Below are 16,489 nucleotides of genomic sequence, written 5' to 3'. Positions count from 1 at the left end.
GTTATATTTGCCAGGGGAATTTGTATACAACCCATGTTTAGTTTTAAGTTGTTGTTTGTTTTGTTCATATTGTTTACTTTAAATGATGTTAATTATATAACTTTTTCTTGTTATTGGAAATATTTTTCTGGGGAATTGATTATATATGTAAGAATACGTGAATGTTATGATCCCCTGTAAAAGAAATTGTTTCTATGTGGAAGTAATTGCTGTAAAAGGAGATCTGAAGAATATTCAAAATAAAAAAATAAGTCCTTTCCTTCTGCCCTTTATACGTTGTTTAACCTTGTTTGTGGTATGACGTTCTTGATCGATTTGCCAACAAGTTAAGTAAATAACATGATATCCATATCCATAAAGATTCAGTGTTGATATACTAGCCATAGGTGAAGCAGGGACAGAGATATTGATGTTTCATCATCAGTCAGGCTCAGACGCTGACCAAATGGGAAACAAAGAAACCACATACAGAGCAGCCATATGTAGACATACCTTTTGTTTCTGAAGATGGTACTTGGTTTTTCACTTTGGTCTTGATACTGTTGATTATATCTGTCCTTTAAATCGAAATACAGTAATTTAGATGAACAATCCATAACCAATCGGAGAAACGGCAAACAAGACAGCCATGTGCCACCATATCCCTTGTCTCCAAAACTGGGGTTTAGAGCTGAAATTCCTGTATTTTTCACTAGAAGATTGTTGATTTCCTTTTCCTCAGAATAAAACTGTTGAGAAATATAAACCAAACCAGCCAAAAGTTGTAAACAAAGCTGGTACAGAAGGTAGAGTCGAAGAGCAGATGTAAAGTCCAGCAAACAGATCAGCCATGTGCAGTCATATCCTGTTACTCCCATGTTGTGGTTTAAAGCTGGTAATCCTGAGTTTTTCCATGAATTAATGTTGATTTCTTTCCCATTTGAATAAAACTGCTGAAGAATGTAGACCAATCCAACCAGAATTCACAAGAAAAGCTGGTAAAATAGAGCAGGTGTGGATTTCCAATTTCATACGGACTTCCACGTAGCTCGTGGTCAGTCTACCTCTAATGGTTTAGACATTATAATTTTAATCCTTATAGAGAAAATCAATGGGATTTTTACTTTCAGAACCACACTGTTGAGCTCTATTGCAACACAACAGACACAAACTAATCCCCAGGATGAACGCGACACTGATACAAACATAGTTGGGTTGCAATGTGCTTTGGTGCAGTGAGGGAATAAACAAGAAAGATGATGTAAAGACATAAATAACACAAGCTTGAGATACATACCGATCTGTAGACGGTGATCCTCGCAATGACTGGAAAAAACGCGAATGCCATCACAGAATTTTACAATAAGCAAAAGGCTACAAACTGATCAGGGGAGATAATAGGTTGACAGGTTTATTAGGCTACATTGCATCGCAAACACAGACGACTTGAATAGCCTACTTAAAGTGTCAAAATCAGTGATAGGCATTATCGTCCAGTGAAGTTGAAACAATCTTTGGCGACCACTGAATATTACGTGGTACTGTCATTGAACAGGGTGACCAGAAGTTATCCTATCGATCAAACGACGACAGAACAATGCAATATCAAGTTAAAATCACTCAGCAATGGTTAAAAAAAAAATTAAATTCCTATTCCTAACCCAGAATAAAGCGATACGTTTCCAAATTATAAAACGACGTCAATTGGCGGAGCACAGGTGTTGGAACAGGGAATCCGTGTGTGGACCACGGATGCTGCCTGTCATTGAATTACATAGGCATCACTTCCATGTGCCCATCACGGATTTTTCGCCAATTCCGTGAACATGCCACAGATTTTGAGTTAAGGGGAGTATAATCTTACGCTACCGGATTATTGAGGAGGCCTACTGTAAGGCCTACAGCTTCAACTTTCATGGATGTCAGGGACTCTGAGGGAGCATCCTCAACCATCCCGAGTGGGAGGGAGTAACTGATCGGTCTCTACCTGAGCCTGGGTGGTGAAACGTGATATCATACGAGCTATGGGTAGCAAAGTATTCTAAATAATGACCCTTACAAGGTGAGTACTATCAGCATGACCTTGAGGAATGTATCAGGGTCGAGGCCTATTATCTTGTATTTTTACAAGTCCGATTTTACATTCTCTACTAAACCCAAGGAAATGGAGGCCACAATAAGCGGCCAACAACATTCAACCTTATGACTTGAATTATTATATTCAAGGGGCTCAGCGGATCCTTTTTCAATTTTAAGGCCTAGCTGGATAAACTAGCTACAATACTCAGCTCTAAAGGGTGGAGGCCTGAGCATAATGCTTCTTACTTTCTAGAGAGAGAAGGCCTGACAACGCCCATGACATATCTGCATGGGAGGATTTTTAAAGATAGCCTGCTACCTATGCTGCCATCTACCCTGTAACACCACTACCATTTTTACGCCTAGTGCAAAAGGCGGGCCTTGGCTAGACAGCTCTTGTAGTAAGACGCCACCAATTTCCTAGTTATTAAGCCTAAGCCAAAAATCGAGGCGGCCCTCTGAAGGCCGACACACAAATATAAAGTGACTGAAGTTCAGAGCAATAATCTCAACGACTCTCTAAATTGAGAGGAGAACTGCTGCTCTACTATAAGGTAGCAATCAAGGTGGCCCGAAGAGGGCCAATGCTTGACTTTGTAGTTCTATCTGGAGCTTGACAGAACGGTGGCCTCAGTACACTCTTAGAAGAAAAGGTTCTATATAGAACCTTAAAAGGTTCTATCAGGCGCTACGTATTTGGAACCCCTAAAAGGTTCTATATAGAACCCTTTTTAAGGGTTCAATCAAAAGAACCCTTTAGGGTTCTTTGTAACCAGGAAAAAGGTTATATATGGAACCTTTTAGGGGTTCATTCATTATCATTTGTTTTGTCCTTTCCGGATTAAATATTTCATATTATTGACAAACATCAAGACCCTAAAATGTAAAAATGTAATTCACATAAAAAAGTCACCCATGAATACTGAAAAAAGCACACCCAAAGTGCATAGAACTAGTAATTTATTTATATTAACAAAAATAATTACTATTACTGAAAGAATGCTACTGTAATTTCAAGTATTCAAGGCTTTAAATGTACAAATAAACATTAAAACATCAACCATTTAAAAAATATCTCATAAATAATGAAAATAGAGTTTCACCTACATCTACATATTACAAAATAAGTCCATAAAATGTACAAAATTACATTAATCTATCACTAATAAATAATGCAAATATACAGATTCATCTAAATTCCCATCAGTGTTAGAACATCAAGTCACTCAAAACTACAAATCCATATTAATATAACTCACAATGGAAATATACAGATATAGAAGTACTTCAAATCTACAAATTCATATTAATATCACTCATAAAGAATGTGAATACATAGATTAAAATTCAGATCAGCATTTCAGAACATCTAGTACTTCAAATCTACAAATTTACATTAATATCACTCATAAAGAATTGTAATTACAGATTCAAATTCAGATCAGCATTTCAGAATAACATCAATCGCCTCATATTTACAAATTTACATTAGCACTATTCATGACATATCAAAGTATTATGATAATTGATTATACATTTTGAGCACTGGGACAGACAGTTTTTTTTTTTTTTTAGCTGCTGGAGAGTTTAAACAGGTAGTGCTCAACAAAATTCATTGTGTGAGTGACGTGCTTGGGGTATTCCACACTGAATACGAAATAAGTAGCAAAGAGGCACTCCATTGCCTCCATCACTGGTTGATGGTTTGGAGCCATTTGCAGACATCATCTGTAATCTTGAAAAGGAAAACAGAAAGTTACTATTAATTTCACATCATGTACATGTCACTACTTTATTAACCTCTTAGTCTACCATGAAAAAAAGTAAAGTTGTATTCTGTAAATGTAAATATTAAACTATCCCTTTAAGCTGTGTGTGCTTTAGAAACAGCAGAAACCCTGGCCTGCTTCCAGTTCCTTAGACACCACTTGACTTGAACATAAAATAATCATTCATAAAGTTTGAAAAGGTTGAAGTGAATCACAATAGTGTTCACATTGGGCTGTTTACAAATATCTAGCATCATAAAAGCATTCTGAGCCGAAGTGCGAGTACATTTAACCACTAGCTGCAGGGGCGGTTCTAGGATTTCACCTTTAGGGGGGTCGATCAGTAAACAAGAGAGAATGATAAACTTTACTGAAGAAGCAGCACTGGCCTGATCATTCAGATAGCTGATTATAGTTTTAGGGGGGCTGAGACTAAAAATATGGGGGTTGAAGCCCACCTAAAAAGGGTCTAGAACCGACCCTAATGGCGCTTTTCCGCTGCATGGTACGGCTCGGTTCGGCTCGGTACGGTTCGACTCGGCGCGGAACGGTTCGGCTCGCTTCGCTTTTCCACTGCGTGGTACGACTCGACTCGGTACAGCACGGTTCGGTTCGCTTTAGCTCGGTTGCTTTTCCACTGCAGTTAGTACCGCTTCAAAGTGGGTGGGACTGATCGTTATAGTTGCCGTCTCTACTGCCATGATATCATCATATTAAATGCGAATTTTTCATTCCGTGTTTCCCCATCCACTCCTCGGCAACCAACGAGAGGAACGTCTGCACCTCGTCCGCTGACCACGATTCAGCCATTTCTTTTTTTGAAGTTTATACTCTTTTTTTTTTTTTTTTAAAGCAAATACTTTTAAAACAGGCGCTACAGCGTTGGCTGTTGTCTACTTACTATTTAAATCTAGCGGACGCTGGTAGTGATGATTCTGTCTGACCAATCAGTGATCTGCAGTGTTTTCACGTCACATTTTAGTATCGGTACGGTACGCTTGGAACCTCAACAGAGGTGGTACCATTTAAAGCGAGCCGAAGCGAGCCGTACCGTACCGTACCATGCAGTGGAAATGCGCCATAAGTGAGCCGTACCGAACCGAGCCGTACCGTACCATGCAGTGGAAAAGCGCCAAAGCGTGCCGTACCGAACCGAGCCGTACCGTACCATGCAGTGGAAAAGCGCCATAAGCTGAACGCACAAGCGCTCTGTTCTGTTCTGTAGGGCTGTTCTTCATGACCATTTGAGTGTGCGGTCAAAAACTAGCTTAGAGCACTATCTGCAGTTAAAAACTAACTTAAGCTTAGGATCAGAAAACACAAAATGTAACAATTTGCAACAAGCACAACACAACTTACCGATGTAAGGCAACTTGTGACACTGTCGCGGTTCAGGCTCTTTCGTGTTTTAGTGTAAATCTGCTGAAACATTGACAACTTCATTACTAATGGGTTTAAAGCTTATAACAAGTAAATTACTTAAAAAAATCGATGTATTTTTCTGACTTACCACAACAATATTTCCGTCAGACCGTCAATTTAAATCAGCAGACGGGCATCAGTCTCTTGACTCTCTTCTCGACCGTTGGAATTCAAAAACGTGACGTGCACTGCACTGCACTCGCGAGACAGCGGCACAGCGCTGCATGAATATGCTCGCGCAAATGCAAACAAATGGTTTACTTTGTAAAATTAATGAAAATAATGAGTTTATTACTTCTTTTTGTTTATGTTTGCTGTTCAACAGATAAAAAATTTAAATCCATAATGCAAAATTGTTTAGTTGTGGTACAATAATTTCACATAAATGACAAAGAATGAAATGAAAGAGCAGCAAACAAGGCTAAGACAAGACAAAAGCCTATTCAGCTATAAATGGCTTAGAATGAGCCCTTATGTATGTTTTCCTTATGTATTTCTTGTTATGATGATAATGATGATGATGATGATGATGATGACGATAAGGTCAATATAGGGGTGTGCGATATAGCTAAATCGTCTGCGATAATATCGTATTTTTTGTTTTAACGATGTGCGCTTTAACATTATCAAGTATATTTCAAAAACTAAACAAATCGTGCCTACAGAGTGCACGCATCTAGGCTAATGTAAAGTTACATGATGAAGTCTAGCTATACTAGTGCGCGTGTGCATTTTGAGTGCGTTCTTTCACTGCATTATTCAGTGTATTCAAATGCATTTATGAATGCATGTGAATGATCACAAAATTCAAGATATGGGGGTTAGAAAATGTATATATTTATATCATTTTATGTAGTTAATCAATATCACACGAAGAGTGCCATTTCTGTTTTTCTCCTCCAAAAATCAGCATGATTAAAATGTGATATTAAGTTACTACAACAGTTTAATAAACAATAATTTAATTACAACTACAAAATGTTGCAGAATAATGTATGAATGAATAGCCTAAAGAACCTTTGTGCCAAAAGGGTTCTTTCTTGTCATTATAGAACCTTTTTAGCATAAAAGGTTCTTTGGAGTTGAGTAAAGAACCCTATGGTTCTATATAGAACCCCAATGAACCCTTTTTTCTAAGAGTGTAGAATAACTCCCGATAGGGAGGAAGCCATCTCACACAAAAAATGTCTATTAGGTGCTCGGATGAACAGTGGCCTCACTAGAGAATTTTCCATACAGCCAACCTGTTCACTATTACAGATTGGCACTACCCGTTATATGAGCCTGACGACTCTAACATAAGAGGAGGCCTATGGGAAGGGTATGCATAGCCTACCTAAATATGGGAACTTCAGGGCCCTAATTTCACCATCCTATGAAAACCATATTTAACACACCCTTAATACTTCCTAACAGGGAACCGTGGCCTATCATTCAACCTTATTAAAAACTCACATAAAGGGAGAAGACCTACAGAGCTCAACCTGCTGCCCATAGAGCGATGGCCTAAACAACATTCACAAAATGGAGGCCTATCACCATAAGAGCACGAAAGAGCGCACTTACTACCAAACTTAACTTTAACTTTACATGTGTTAAATATGAGACTTCTTCAGCGCGATTTCCTACTGATAAAATTTGCATCTGTTGTTGACTCCACAGGTTTCCCATTGATAGCAATGGAGTTCCCAATTCGTCCATAGAGTGACGCCAAGGGGCGCCTTTGGCGTCTTCTGTGTGACGCCGGGGGTGCTTGACCATGGTTCAGTTTTTGATGCCTTGGGAGTGAGAATGGGTTGCAACGGTGTGGGCCAGTCCAGCCCTATTAAAGAATGTCATTGTTGGGGGACAATTATTTTAAGGAGGCACAAGAAAGAAGGAAAACGTGTTTAGAGATGAAGGAACTGTGGTGCGAGCAGCTCACTCTCTGAGATCGTAACTGTGCAACTATGAAAGGTCATACGTGCAAATGCACTGGTGACCTCTCACTTCATGTTACCACATCAGTTTCATAAGAAACACTGAGGGTCTGATCAGGCAAGTCTTTCACAGATAATTTGCTTTGAATATTCTATTGCACCAAACCCATGGAACACACAATATTAAAAATGTTAAAGCTTTACATATAGAGACTGCAAAGTTCAGAGGTTTTGCCTGGTTTATAATATTCATTATATACATTATAAAAACACTTTTTTATGTGCAAGTATGTGTTAAGTGCGCATTAAATAAATAACGGGGCGTATTAAGTGGAAAATGTTCTGAACTCATCAAACTCATCAAGTCACAAACGGGATCCTGTAAGTCACCCACACACGGCAGAAAAACCCCCGATGATTTCATCAGTGTTTGCTCAGATCTGTTGATCAGAAACAAATGATAACTTTCAACTCGCACAGCAGCTTTGAGCATCACATCAAGCTCACCTATCATCCTAAGATATCAGCTGAGAGCTACAGAATTTTTTGCAGCAAACAATGCACTGATGCACACTGAGATCATTTATTTAAATTGTATTTATTTAAAAATGTATTCTCCTGAACAATACAATACAATATTTGTTACAATTACAATAATGGCTTTAGCCAGAATACAGATGTGCAAATGTGTACATACACAGTAATGTATTTTATGACATAAAAACATGCACCATTTCATAGTATTTATCAGGTTACTAATGCAGTATTAAACATGGCTAATTTCTTAATAGTTTTAAGTTACTTAATTGTCAATAAAATCAAATAAAATATTCAACCATTTTTTTATTTGCCTATTGTTTAAATAAAAAGTGCAAATATCCTTTAATCAGCATTTCCCCACATTACTTTCATGTTAAGACAGAAAGTTGGTGGCTAACACTTAAACACTGGCAGATACATTTGACTCATAACACAACAGTAAACATGTCAACCACATACGATCTTTTTCAAAAGCGGTTTTGTCGCTTGTGGGCGTTGGTAGTGCTGTCGCTCTAATGTTATTAGTAGACTGCTCGTCTGGCCACATCTATACAAAACACCATCACAAGTGATACAACTATATTATTTTAATTTGACTAGGAACTAGGCTCAAAAGAAACAGTATTCTGTTGGGAGAGTGCTTTTATATTACCACACAGCAGTGTTCAGTGGATTCAATAATTTACTAGATTAACGATCGATCAATCTACAAATTAAACTCACTCATACTGTCATAAATTACTAAAATGTCATCCAACAAATAATCAATTTTCTTGTCCCTAATATTCAACATAATGCAGGGGAAACTGTAAAATGAACTGCAGCAGTGCTAAACTTGCATTATAAAACTACAACACTCGAACTATAAATGTATTAATTAAACTCACTGAGACTGTCGACAGTTTCTTTTCCATGCATCATTTTATTATATCCATGTTTGTGGTTAGTTACAGTCAAATCATATAAAACAGTGAAATCGCCCTCGAACTCTTCTGTCTTGCCTGCACTGCACTCGAGATGGTGACGGGAGCTGAGCTCCACTGAAAGGCTTCTTTCCTGGTTGTCGCTCGTGAAAATCGCTTCTCATTTGCATTAAGTTGAAATTTAGTTGCTGTGTGTGGTTGTTAAATAAAGTGTCTTGTGTTTATGCTCAAGTGGGCTCAGTGATATGTTAATAACAATATTATGGTGTTTTCTGGCTCAAAGAGGGAAAACTCACTGTTGTAGGTCTCGAAAGAAACTAATGCATTTTGTGATGTAGATTACCTAGATATTACACTTTTTTTTAAATGAGACTTTATAAATCGAGGGGATGGGGGGCCTACAAAACCTCTCAGCCCTGGGGCCTAACATTAGGTTAAGGTAGCTCTGAACATGGTTGACTCATAATACAACAGTAAACATGTCAACCACATAAGATCTTTTTCACAAGGGAAAACTACAGCATTTGCAAAGGTAATTTTTTTCGTACTTGCATAAATAATGGTCATGCTCTCAGTAAAATACATTAATAAAGGAAATGTAAAAAGTCTATCCACAAATAAACAGAGTACTCAAGCACAGTGGTTCTCAATTGATTGGTAATGCTTCCCATATTTTGTTGTTGAAGTCAATAGCTCAGCTGTGCATCTAAAAAGCATTAGATTAATATGTTACTAGGTAGAAGCTAGTCAAATAATACAGATGCCAACACTGACATGTTCTGTGACATACCCAAAAATATGATAAATGAACAAAAAATTACCCACTAGGTTTTTAATTTGTGGCTGCAGAAACCATAAAAGCATTGAAATAAAACATTTAGAAATCAAACTCTCATTTTCCTATTTCCTATTCCTATCATGTAAATAACTGCACATGTTGTTGGGCCTGTGCAGTTTCATAAATATATCCATTCTTAATTTTAGATAGACCATTTTGTTATTGTTTTTGGGACCACCACACAATCTGAATCAAAGCGAAGCCATCTGAGAACAATGCTCAGCTACATATTCAGTGTTTACAGAAACACAATAAATTCTTAAACACACTTACACTACCAGTCAGAGATTTAGACACACCTGATTATTTTTTATTTATTATAACTTCCTGCATTTTTTTTAGATCATATGAAACAAATTCAGTCATGTGTTCCCAAATCAATAGTGTACATAATTTAAAACTAAATATCTTAGATTGTTGAATCTACAAAAATTGATTAATGTAGTCACAAATGGAAAACTCATCCATTAAGGATGAGAGGTTTGCGCAGAGAAAACTGATAATCGTTTGCACCTTGGAACCTATTTCCGGGAGTGCGTTCTCGAGCCACCAGGCACTGTTTTGTGTGGATGGGTGGCCGGAGCGCGTTGAGGGTTTTCTGTTAGAACGATGTCGTGTTAGCGGCCCCTAAGTTAATAACTAATGATATTCGCATTGGAAGTGAATCAATCAATAAGAACTAACATTAGCTGGACACTAACTTTATCCTAGAGCTGCTGTAAAGCCAAAACAATCTCTGTTACTGTAATTTCCTATTATCACTGTAAAGCTGCTTTGAAACAATTCATATTGTTAAAAGTGCTAAATGCATGAAGGTGACTTGACTAAGGCTAAATTTCAGTAAGCGAGCGGTTTATGCTGATTCTCCTTCTGTTTAAAGCATACATATTTTTAAACTTGCCCTGAATGGCAGAGTATGGTTTTCCTGTACGCACTGTTTAAGAAGTAATAGATAATTGGGTCTAGGCAGCTATTTAGAGTGGACAGTAGCAAGGTACTCTCATTTAAGATGTGCAACAATTGTTGACTAGGAAGATCCCTGATCACGTTCAGCTGAGCCAGAACGTATGGGATTCGTATTGCATGGTAAGGCAAGAAACACACAGTAAAAATGGCCGGTACCAAGAAAGTCTTCATGATGACCCTCTTTTTGCGACTCTGTGCCTTAGAGTCACAGTTACCCATGGACATAGTCCTGAGTTTATTAGTTATCTTCACATAAAAACAAAGAAAGGCCACATAAAAAACAAGGAAGAACACCACTGTTGTCAGGTTAATGGTCCCACCGACAGTCCCCTTGCTGTGGAAGTGGAAGCAAACTTTGTTGCACGGATGATTCTGACTGTTGCTTATCAAAAAGGGGATCGTTCCTAAAATGAGGACAGCCCAGATGATGTAGCTTGCCATGTGGCTCCACTTGGTCTTTTGGATGCTGAACACCCTAACGGGCTTAACGATTTTCAAGTAGCGATCCAGACTGATGAGGCTGAGGAACAGGATGCTGGAATACATGTTGATGTAGAAGAAGATCCCCACCACCTTGCACAAGTAGAAGGGACCTACTTTGTTGTGGTAGTAAACCCGCAGGGGCAAACACAGGACCAGCAGAGTGTCTGCCAGGGCAAGGTGCCGCATGTATACGGCCATGGAAGAGTCTGTATGCCGCCGAAGGAAAAATATGTAAAGGGTGATGGTGTTGCAGAGCAGACCGATGCAACAGATGACAATGTAGCCAATGGGCACGAAGGGTGAAAGTATGCCATCATGAATCTTGCAGGATTCGTTCAAGGTTAAATTGCCTTCCTGCAGCATTGTGACAGCCAAAAAATTGGTGTACACTTGCTGACCACTGCTCCTCAAAAATCTTGACACACAGAGATCCTAATGAAGCAAAAGGGGAAAAGATCAAAGAATGGTCTGCATTTTGACAGGTTCTTACTTGATCTTTCCTACAACTTGTTGAATTGCTATTGGACAAATGCTAAGATTCCAAGAAAAGAATAGCACTCTTACCTGTGTGAGTGGTTTGCTTGCGCCTGAGCAAGTGACTAAGTGTATGTCTGTTCAGAAACTTCTGCACCTATGCAGGAGACTCTGCCCGTATGTGACGTCAGGCCTGGTAACTGTGGTTGATGCTGCTGTTAACCCCAGCAGATGTCACAGTGCTCAACAAAACTTGCTTCTAGAAAACCAAATCTCACTTCCTCCCTCTCAGAGAACAGGAAATGTCTGATTGCCTCAAATGAGAATTGGTGACCATTGCCTTGTTTTACCCCAACATTGTGCACAGTTGAGGAATATACACTTTAGAGTTCTTTGGCTTGTAACAACCTTACAATAACCTTAACAAAAACACTTCATCATAAAAGTTTAGTAGACTTAATATTAAACATTCAACCCCAACGCCTTTCTTCTGACAATGGGCAAAACTGTCCCAGAACTGATCGACACAGAATGGAAATGGGACCTTGCCTTTTAACAGATGTGACAGAAATGTTGAACGGCCTCAACTTGCAGCTCCAAGGCAAGGGAAAAACTAATTTGTGACTTTTTTTTCCCACACAAAAGCATTTGAGGTGAAACAAGCACTGCTTGTGGGACAAGTGCAAAAGCAAGACTTCACTCATCTCCCTGTAGGAGATAGGTTTTGTGTGATATACAAAACTTATCAACAGACAAAGTCATGGTAAAAATTACTTTATTGAATAACCGTAGTTGAAACTTTCTCAGTAATCAGTTTGACTTCATCTGATAGCACAAATTCAACAAGTACTTATTTTACCAAAGCAAAGACAATGGAAAATGACTGCTTCACAACACTGTCGGGAGACATTCCATCTAACCTGTGAAAACAATACAGTGCACAATCATAAGGTTAAACAGTAATGTAGCAATTGCAGAGTAAATAAAATGAGTATAATATGAATATAGAAGATATATAGAAGAAAATAAATTTACTCACCCCTTATTTTGTCTCAAAATAATAATTGACTTTCTTCTGGTGAACAAAAATATTTTGAAGGATTGAAGGTATTTTTTTGTCCACAATATTTGTCCAATACTTTTAAACTCCATAATGGATATGAAGGCTGTCAGGTTTCGTACAGGAAGCAGACAAGAAGGTAAGTTTTAAGTGCTTTATTGCAGAACGGAACGGATCCAGTGGAGAATGGTGAGTATGCAGATAACAGATAAACTATGGTAACTTAACTCAATGATAATAATGTCTCTTATTGCAGGTGATGAAGGCAGATGAACCAGGCTGAAGAAGATCGGGAAAGCAGGTAAGTATCCGGCTGACAAGAGGTGAGTCTGTGTGTCAATGTTAGAGATGTGTATCAACGAGACCAGACAAAGAGCGACTGAGTGCTGAATATAAAGGTGAGCTGGTGATGGGATCCAGGTGACGGTGATTACTACTTAGAAGAGAGTGAGTGCAGGTGTGCGCCAAGGAGGATTCTGGGGAGTGTAGTGCAGAGACAGATGAGGAAGACAGACGGTGGATGTGACAAAGGCAGCATGAAAGTAATCCATATGACTCTAGTGATTTAAACCAATCTTCACGGATGCAATACGATCAGTTTGGGTGATGAACAGAATGTGAGCCTTAATACATGTACGATTTTGGATGACCTAAAATAAAAAGCATTAAATGATATGGATTCTGCCGTGGACGAGTGCCACAGGCAATCACACCAATGCTGATATGGATATGGGAAATGTTTTCCGTTTATCAGTTTTAGTTCCACTGCTGAATTTGAATAAGCTTCAAAACATGACCACCTTTACTTTTCATGTGAAATTACCTGAGCACATCTTTAGGAACTCTCTATGGTCTAACGTAATTCAAAAAATTAAATTAAAATTGACCATAATTTTATGCTGATTTATTTTCTACTGCAGGACACGGAGCCAGAAGACATTCACAAGGGGAGAAGATGAAGATCTTAACTATCGTTGAAGGTGATGTTGCCACTATCCACTCAAACCCAAATATAAGGTGCTTCTCTGTAGTGCTATAAGAGCAGATTGGGCCGGATAATGTGCAAGACCTTTGCCACAGTTGTTACTCTCCTCTTTGGCTTGATTTATGCCCTCTGTGTGAACTATCCTAAAGTATTAGAAAACACTAAAAAAAAAAAAGAAAAAAAAAAAAAAAGTGTTTATTTATCTTGACCTAAAGTGACCCATAGACAATGTTTATTTATCTTGACCCATAGACAAAAACCCGATTCCTTTTGTATTTTAGTGGGGCTGTTCTGTGTAGTGTATACGCATCCTCACCAGCTAGCCAGTCTGAAACTTCTTTATCGGTTAAACGAACACCCGTTTCTTTTAAAACAGCGTCTTTTAAGCGTTTTTTTCCCCCTAAAGATCCAGGGTTAGAAGGTGTGTAATAAGTCTTTTTCATTTCTTCTGACATACTGCCTCTTCACACTCCACAAAAGAAGAACTCAGAGGGTTTAAGTGATTCGGGTTTTTATTTCTTAAACAGTAAAAGGATACAAAAGGTATCATACAGCATCAATGTAGTGTAGAAATTTTATACACATCACAATGTTTTTCTCAAGAATGTAATCAACCAGTGTTTCAATAATTTCACAAACATCAGTCTGATTGTTTCTTGTCAATATGTCTACACATAGATCGGTCACATATGTACACAAACACAATATATCAGCTATTCTAATACAGCTGCCACATTCAGTCATCAGGTCTAAACATTTCCTGATAGTTACACAAACTGGTTCACCCGCATAAACGCATAATATCTGTCCATTCATTTGACACAGTTCTTACAACAGACATTTGTTTCTTGAGGTTTGTAAAACGTTTGGTATCAACAGCACATCTGTTTACAGTAACAGATACATTGGCACGTTCATTAATGATTTTATACAACAAGCTGGTCATCTCACATCTAATACGTTGTTTAACTAGACACTTTGCCAGTCCAGTTGCAAAACACGTATTTCCCATGTTGGTGTTACAGTCAGTCAACTTGGACAATACCTTTCCAACTGTCCACAACTGTCCATAGACAATTTGCTCGCTGCTGACGTCCACAACTTTCTCTCTGACGTCACAAAGTTTTTCCACAATGAAAACTCATGTAAAATAGCATCCAATGAACCCTGAATCCTCTGGGGATGAACCCTTAAACCACAACGGCTCAATGCTTGAGCAACAATCTGCTTAACGTATGTGTCAGTTCCTCAAAGTAGGCGTCAAAGAAATAGGGACCCGGTTCAAACAAGCAGGAGTGTCTAATCTGACTGGGGTGATCCACTTCACAACCCAAACAGATTTCTTTCAGCTTTTTGTTGATGACATGTTCCAGAATGACCACAACAGTCGCTTTTATGATTTTGAATCCGTCAGAGCGGATACAACTGTCTGTGTTGTCAATTCCAGCAAAGGCCGCTGCTCCAGCTATTATACCAGTGTTGCCGTGTGGTGTTGTAAGGAAGGTCAGGTTGTGATATCCAAGATCCATGCAAAATTTATCCAACCAACTGTTGTCGCAAGTTTGTGGGTGGGGCTCCAGTGGTGTAGCATTGTCATCAGGCATCGCCGGGGCAGCCTCAGGGTTGTCGCTGTAGCAGTAGACAGTTGTAGATTCTTGAGACATGGTGAATGAATGTAGCGATTGTACCGATCTGTGAGCGTTTTTTAATGACTGTAATATGTGGGTGGGGTTAAGAGGCGGGCTTCGGGGTTGGTAACGCCCTGCTCAGGATGAAACAATTTAATCTTTACAGAACTGTAACGATCATACATGTCGCACCATCTAAACATCTTGTCTATGCATGTAAATACGTCGCCAAGCATACAAACATCTTTCCACTGAAACAAAAATTCCATGTCGTAGCACATGTGATGCTCAGATTCACGAATAGGCCACGCACGTTCGCAGAGCTTTGTCTTGTCGTTGCAACAAAAAATATAAACACAATCGTCTGGTAACTTTTTACTGTGGTCCCCGACCACACAAAATCTTGTGTTAGGAGTTAAGCCATCCCACTCGGCGACATACAACGGATCATCACCACAGTCGTTCAGATCTCTCCAAATGTAGTTGAAAAATAGAAACCAGTCTTTGTCGTGGAAAATCAGACATGGGGCCTGCAATGTAAAATCGTCCCCAACATCTGCCGTGTAGAGTTTCACAGTACGCAACACCTTGTCAAACGCATATCTCACCACACGATTACCAGACATTGAGAAATCACATTTCACAAAAGTTCTGTCTTCATGAAGAAACTTTGTCAAGCTAACATTTTGCGTTTTCCTTGGAGCAAAAGTTAGATCCTCTCTCATTTCAACAGGTCCTCTTGTTGGCGAAATACACATAAACTTTCTAGGGGTTTTAGGAGTTCTCGGAGCAGCCATTGTATTAGGAAAGTTGCAGAATGACTTAACCCCTAACCTTATTTAAAACATCACATTCAAGATGTAGGTAGAGACGTAGGTGTGAAAAGGCAGACCAGGAAGGAACACCCCCATAAAACTTCAATGGCTAGCTGTGAGCTCATTAAACCAGCCGTAAAAACAATTAAAAGTCGAATTTAACATCTGTTTGATCTGTTTTGTCTTTTAAAATAACCCCACAGGACATCACCACGGGAGGACATGTGACAACAGCACAACGAATCGCTATACCAACCTGGCATACACATCTCAGTCAGTTTGCCACTGTAAATCAGAAACACTGATTTCTTGAGACACGGATGACCTGTCAGCCATGGATGACAAGGAGGTCATAAGTCAATCAAAAGTGACACATGTATATGTTAATACTACTAAAGTCTATCCACAAATAAACAGTCAGAGTACTCAAGCACAGTGGTTCTCAATTGATTGGTAATGCTTCCCATATTTTGTTGATGAAGTCAATAGCTCAGCTGTGCATCTAAAAAGCATTAGATTAATATGTTACTAGGTAGAAGCTAGTCAAATAATACAGATGCCAACACTGACATGTTCTGTGACATACCCAAAAATATGATAAATGAACAA

The 16,489-nt window shown here is 38.7% G+C and overlaps 1 pseudogene across 1 annotated transcript; it reads right to left on the bottom strand.

The window, feature by feature from the left end:
- Positions 1–10,163: 10,163 nt before the first annotated feature.
- On the bottom strand, positions 10,164–11,621 carry LOC311098125 (putative G-protein coupled receptor 34; annotated as a pseudogene). Its single transcript, XR_014609510.1, has 2 exons — positions 11,483–11,621; positions 10,164–11,350 (listed from the first exon to the last, which is right to left on the bottom strand). The product of XR_014609510.1 is annotated as a putative G-protein coupled receptor 34 (transcript).
- Between the last annotated feature and the right edge of the window lie 4,868 nt (positions 11,622–16,489).

Source organism: Abramis brama (genome assembly GCF_963993115.1).
Source record: "Abramis brama genome assembly, chromosome: 15".
Taxonomy (NCBI): domain Eukaryota; kingdom Metazoa; phylum Chordata; class Actinopteri; order Cypriniformes; family Leuciscidae; genus Abramis; species Abramis brama.
The sequence above is the reverse complement of the archived record's forward strand: the minus strand, read 5'-3'. Positions and strand labels throughout refer to the sequence as shown.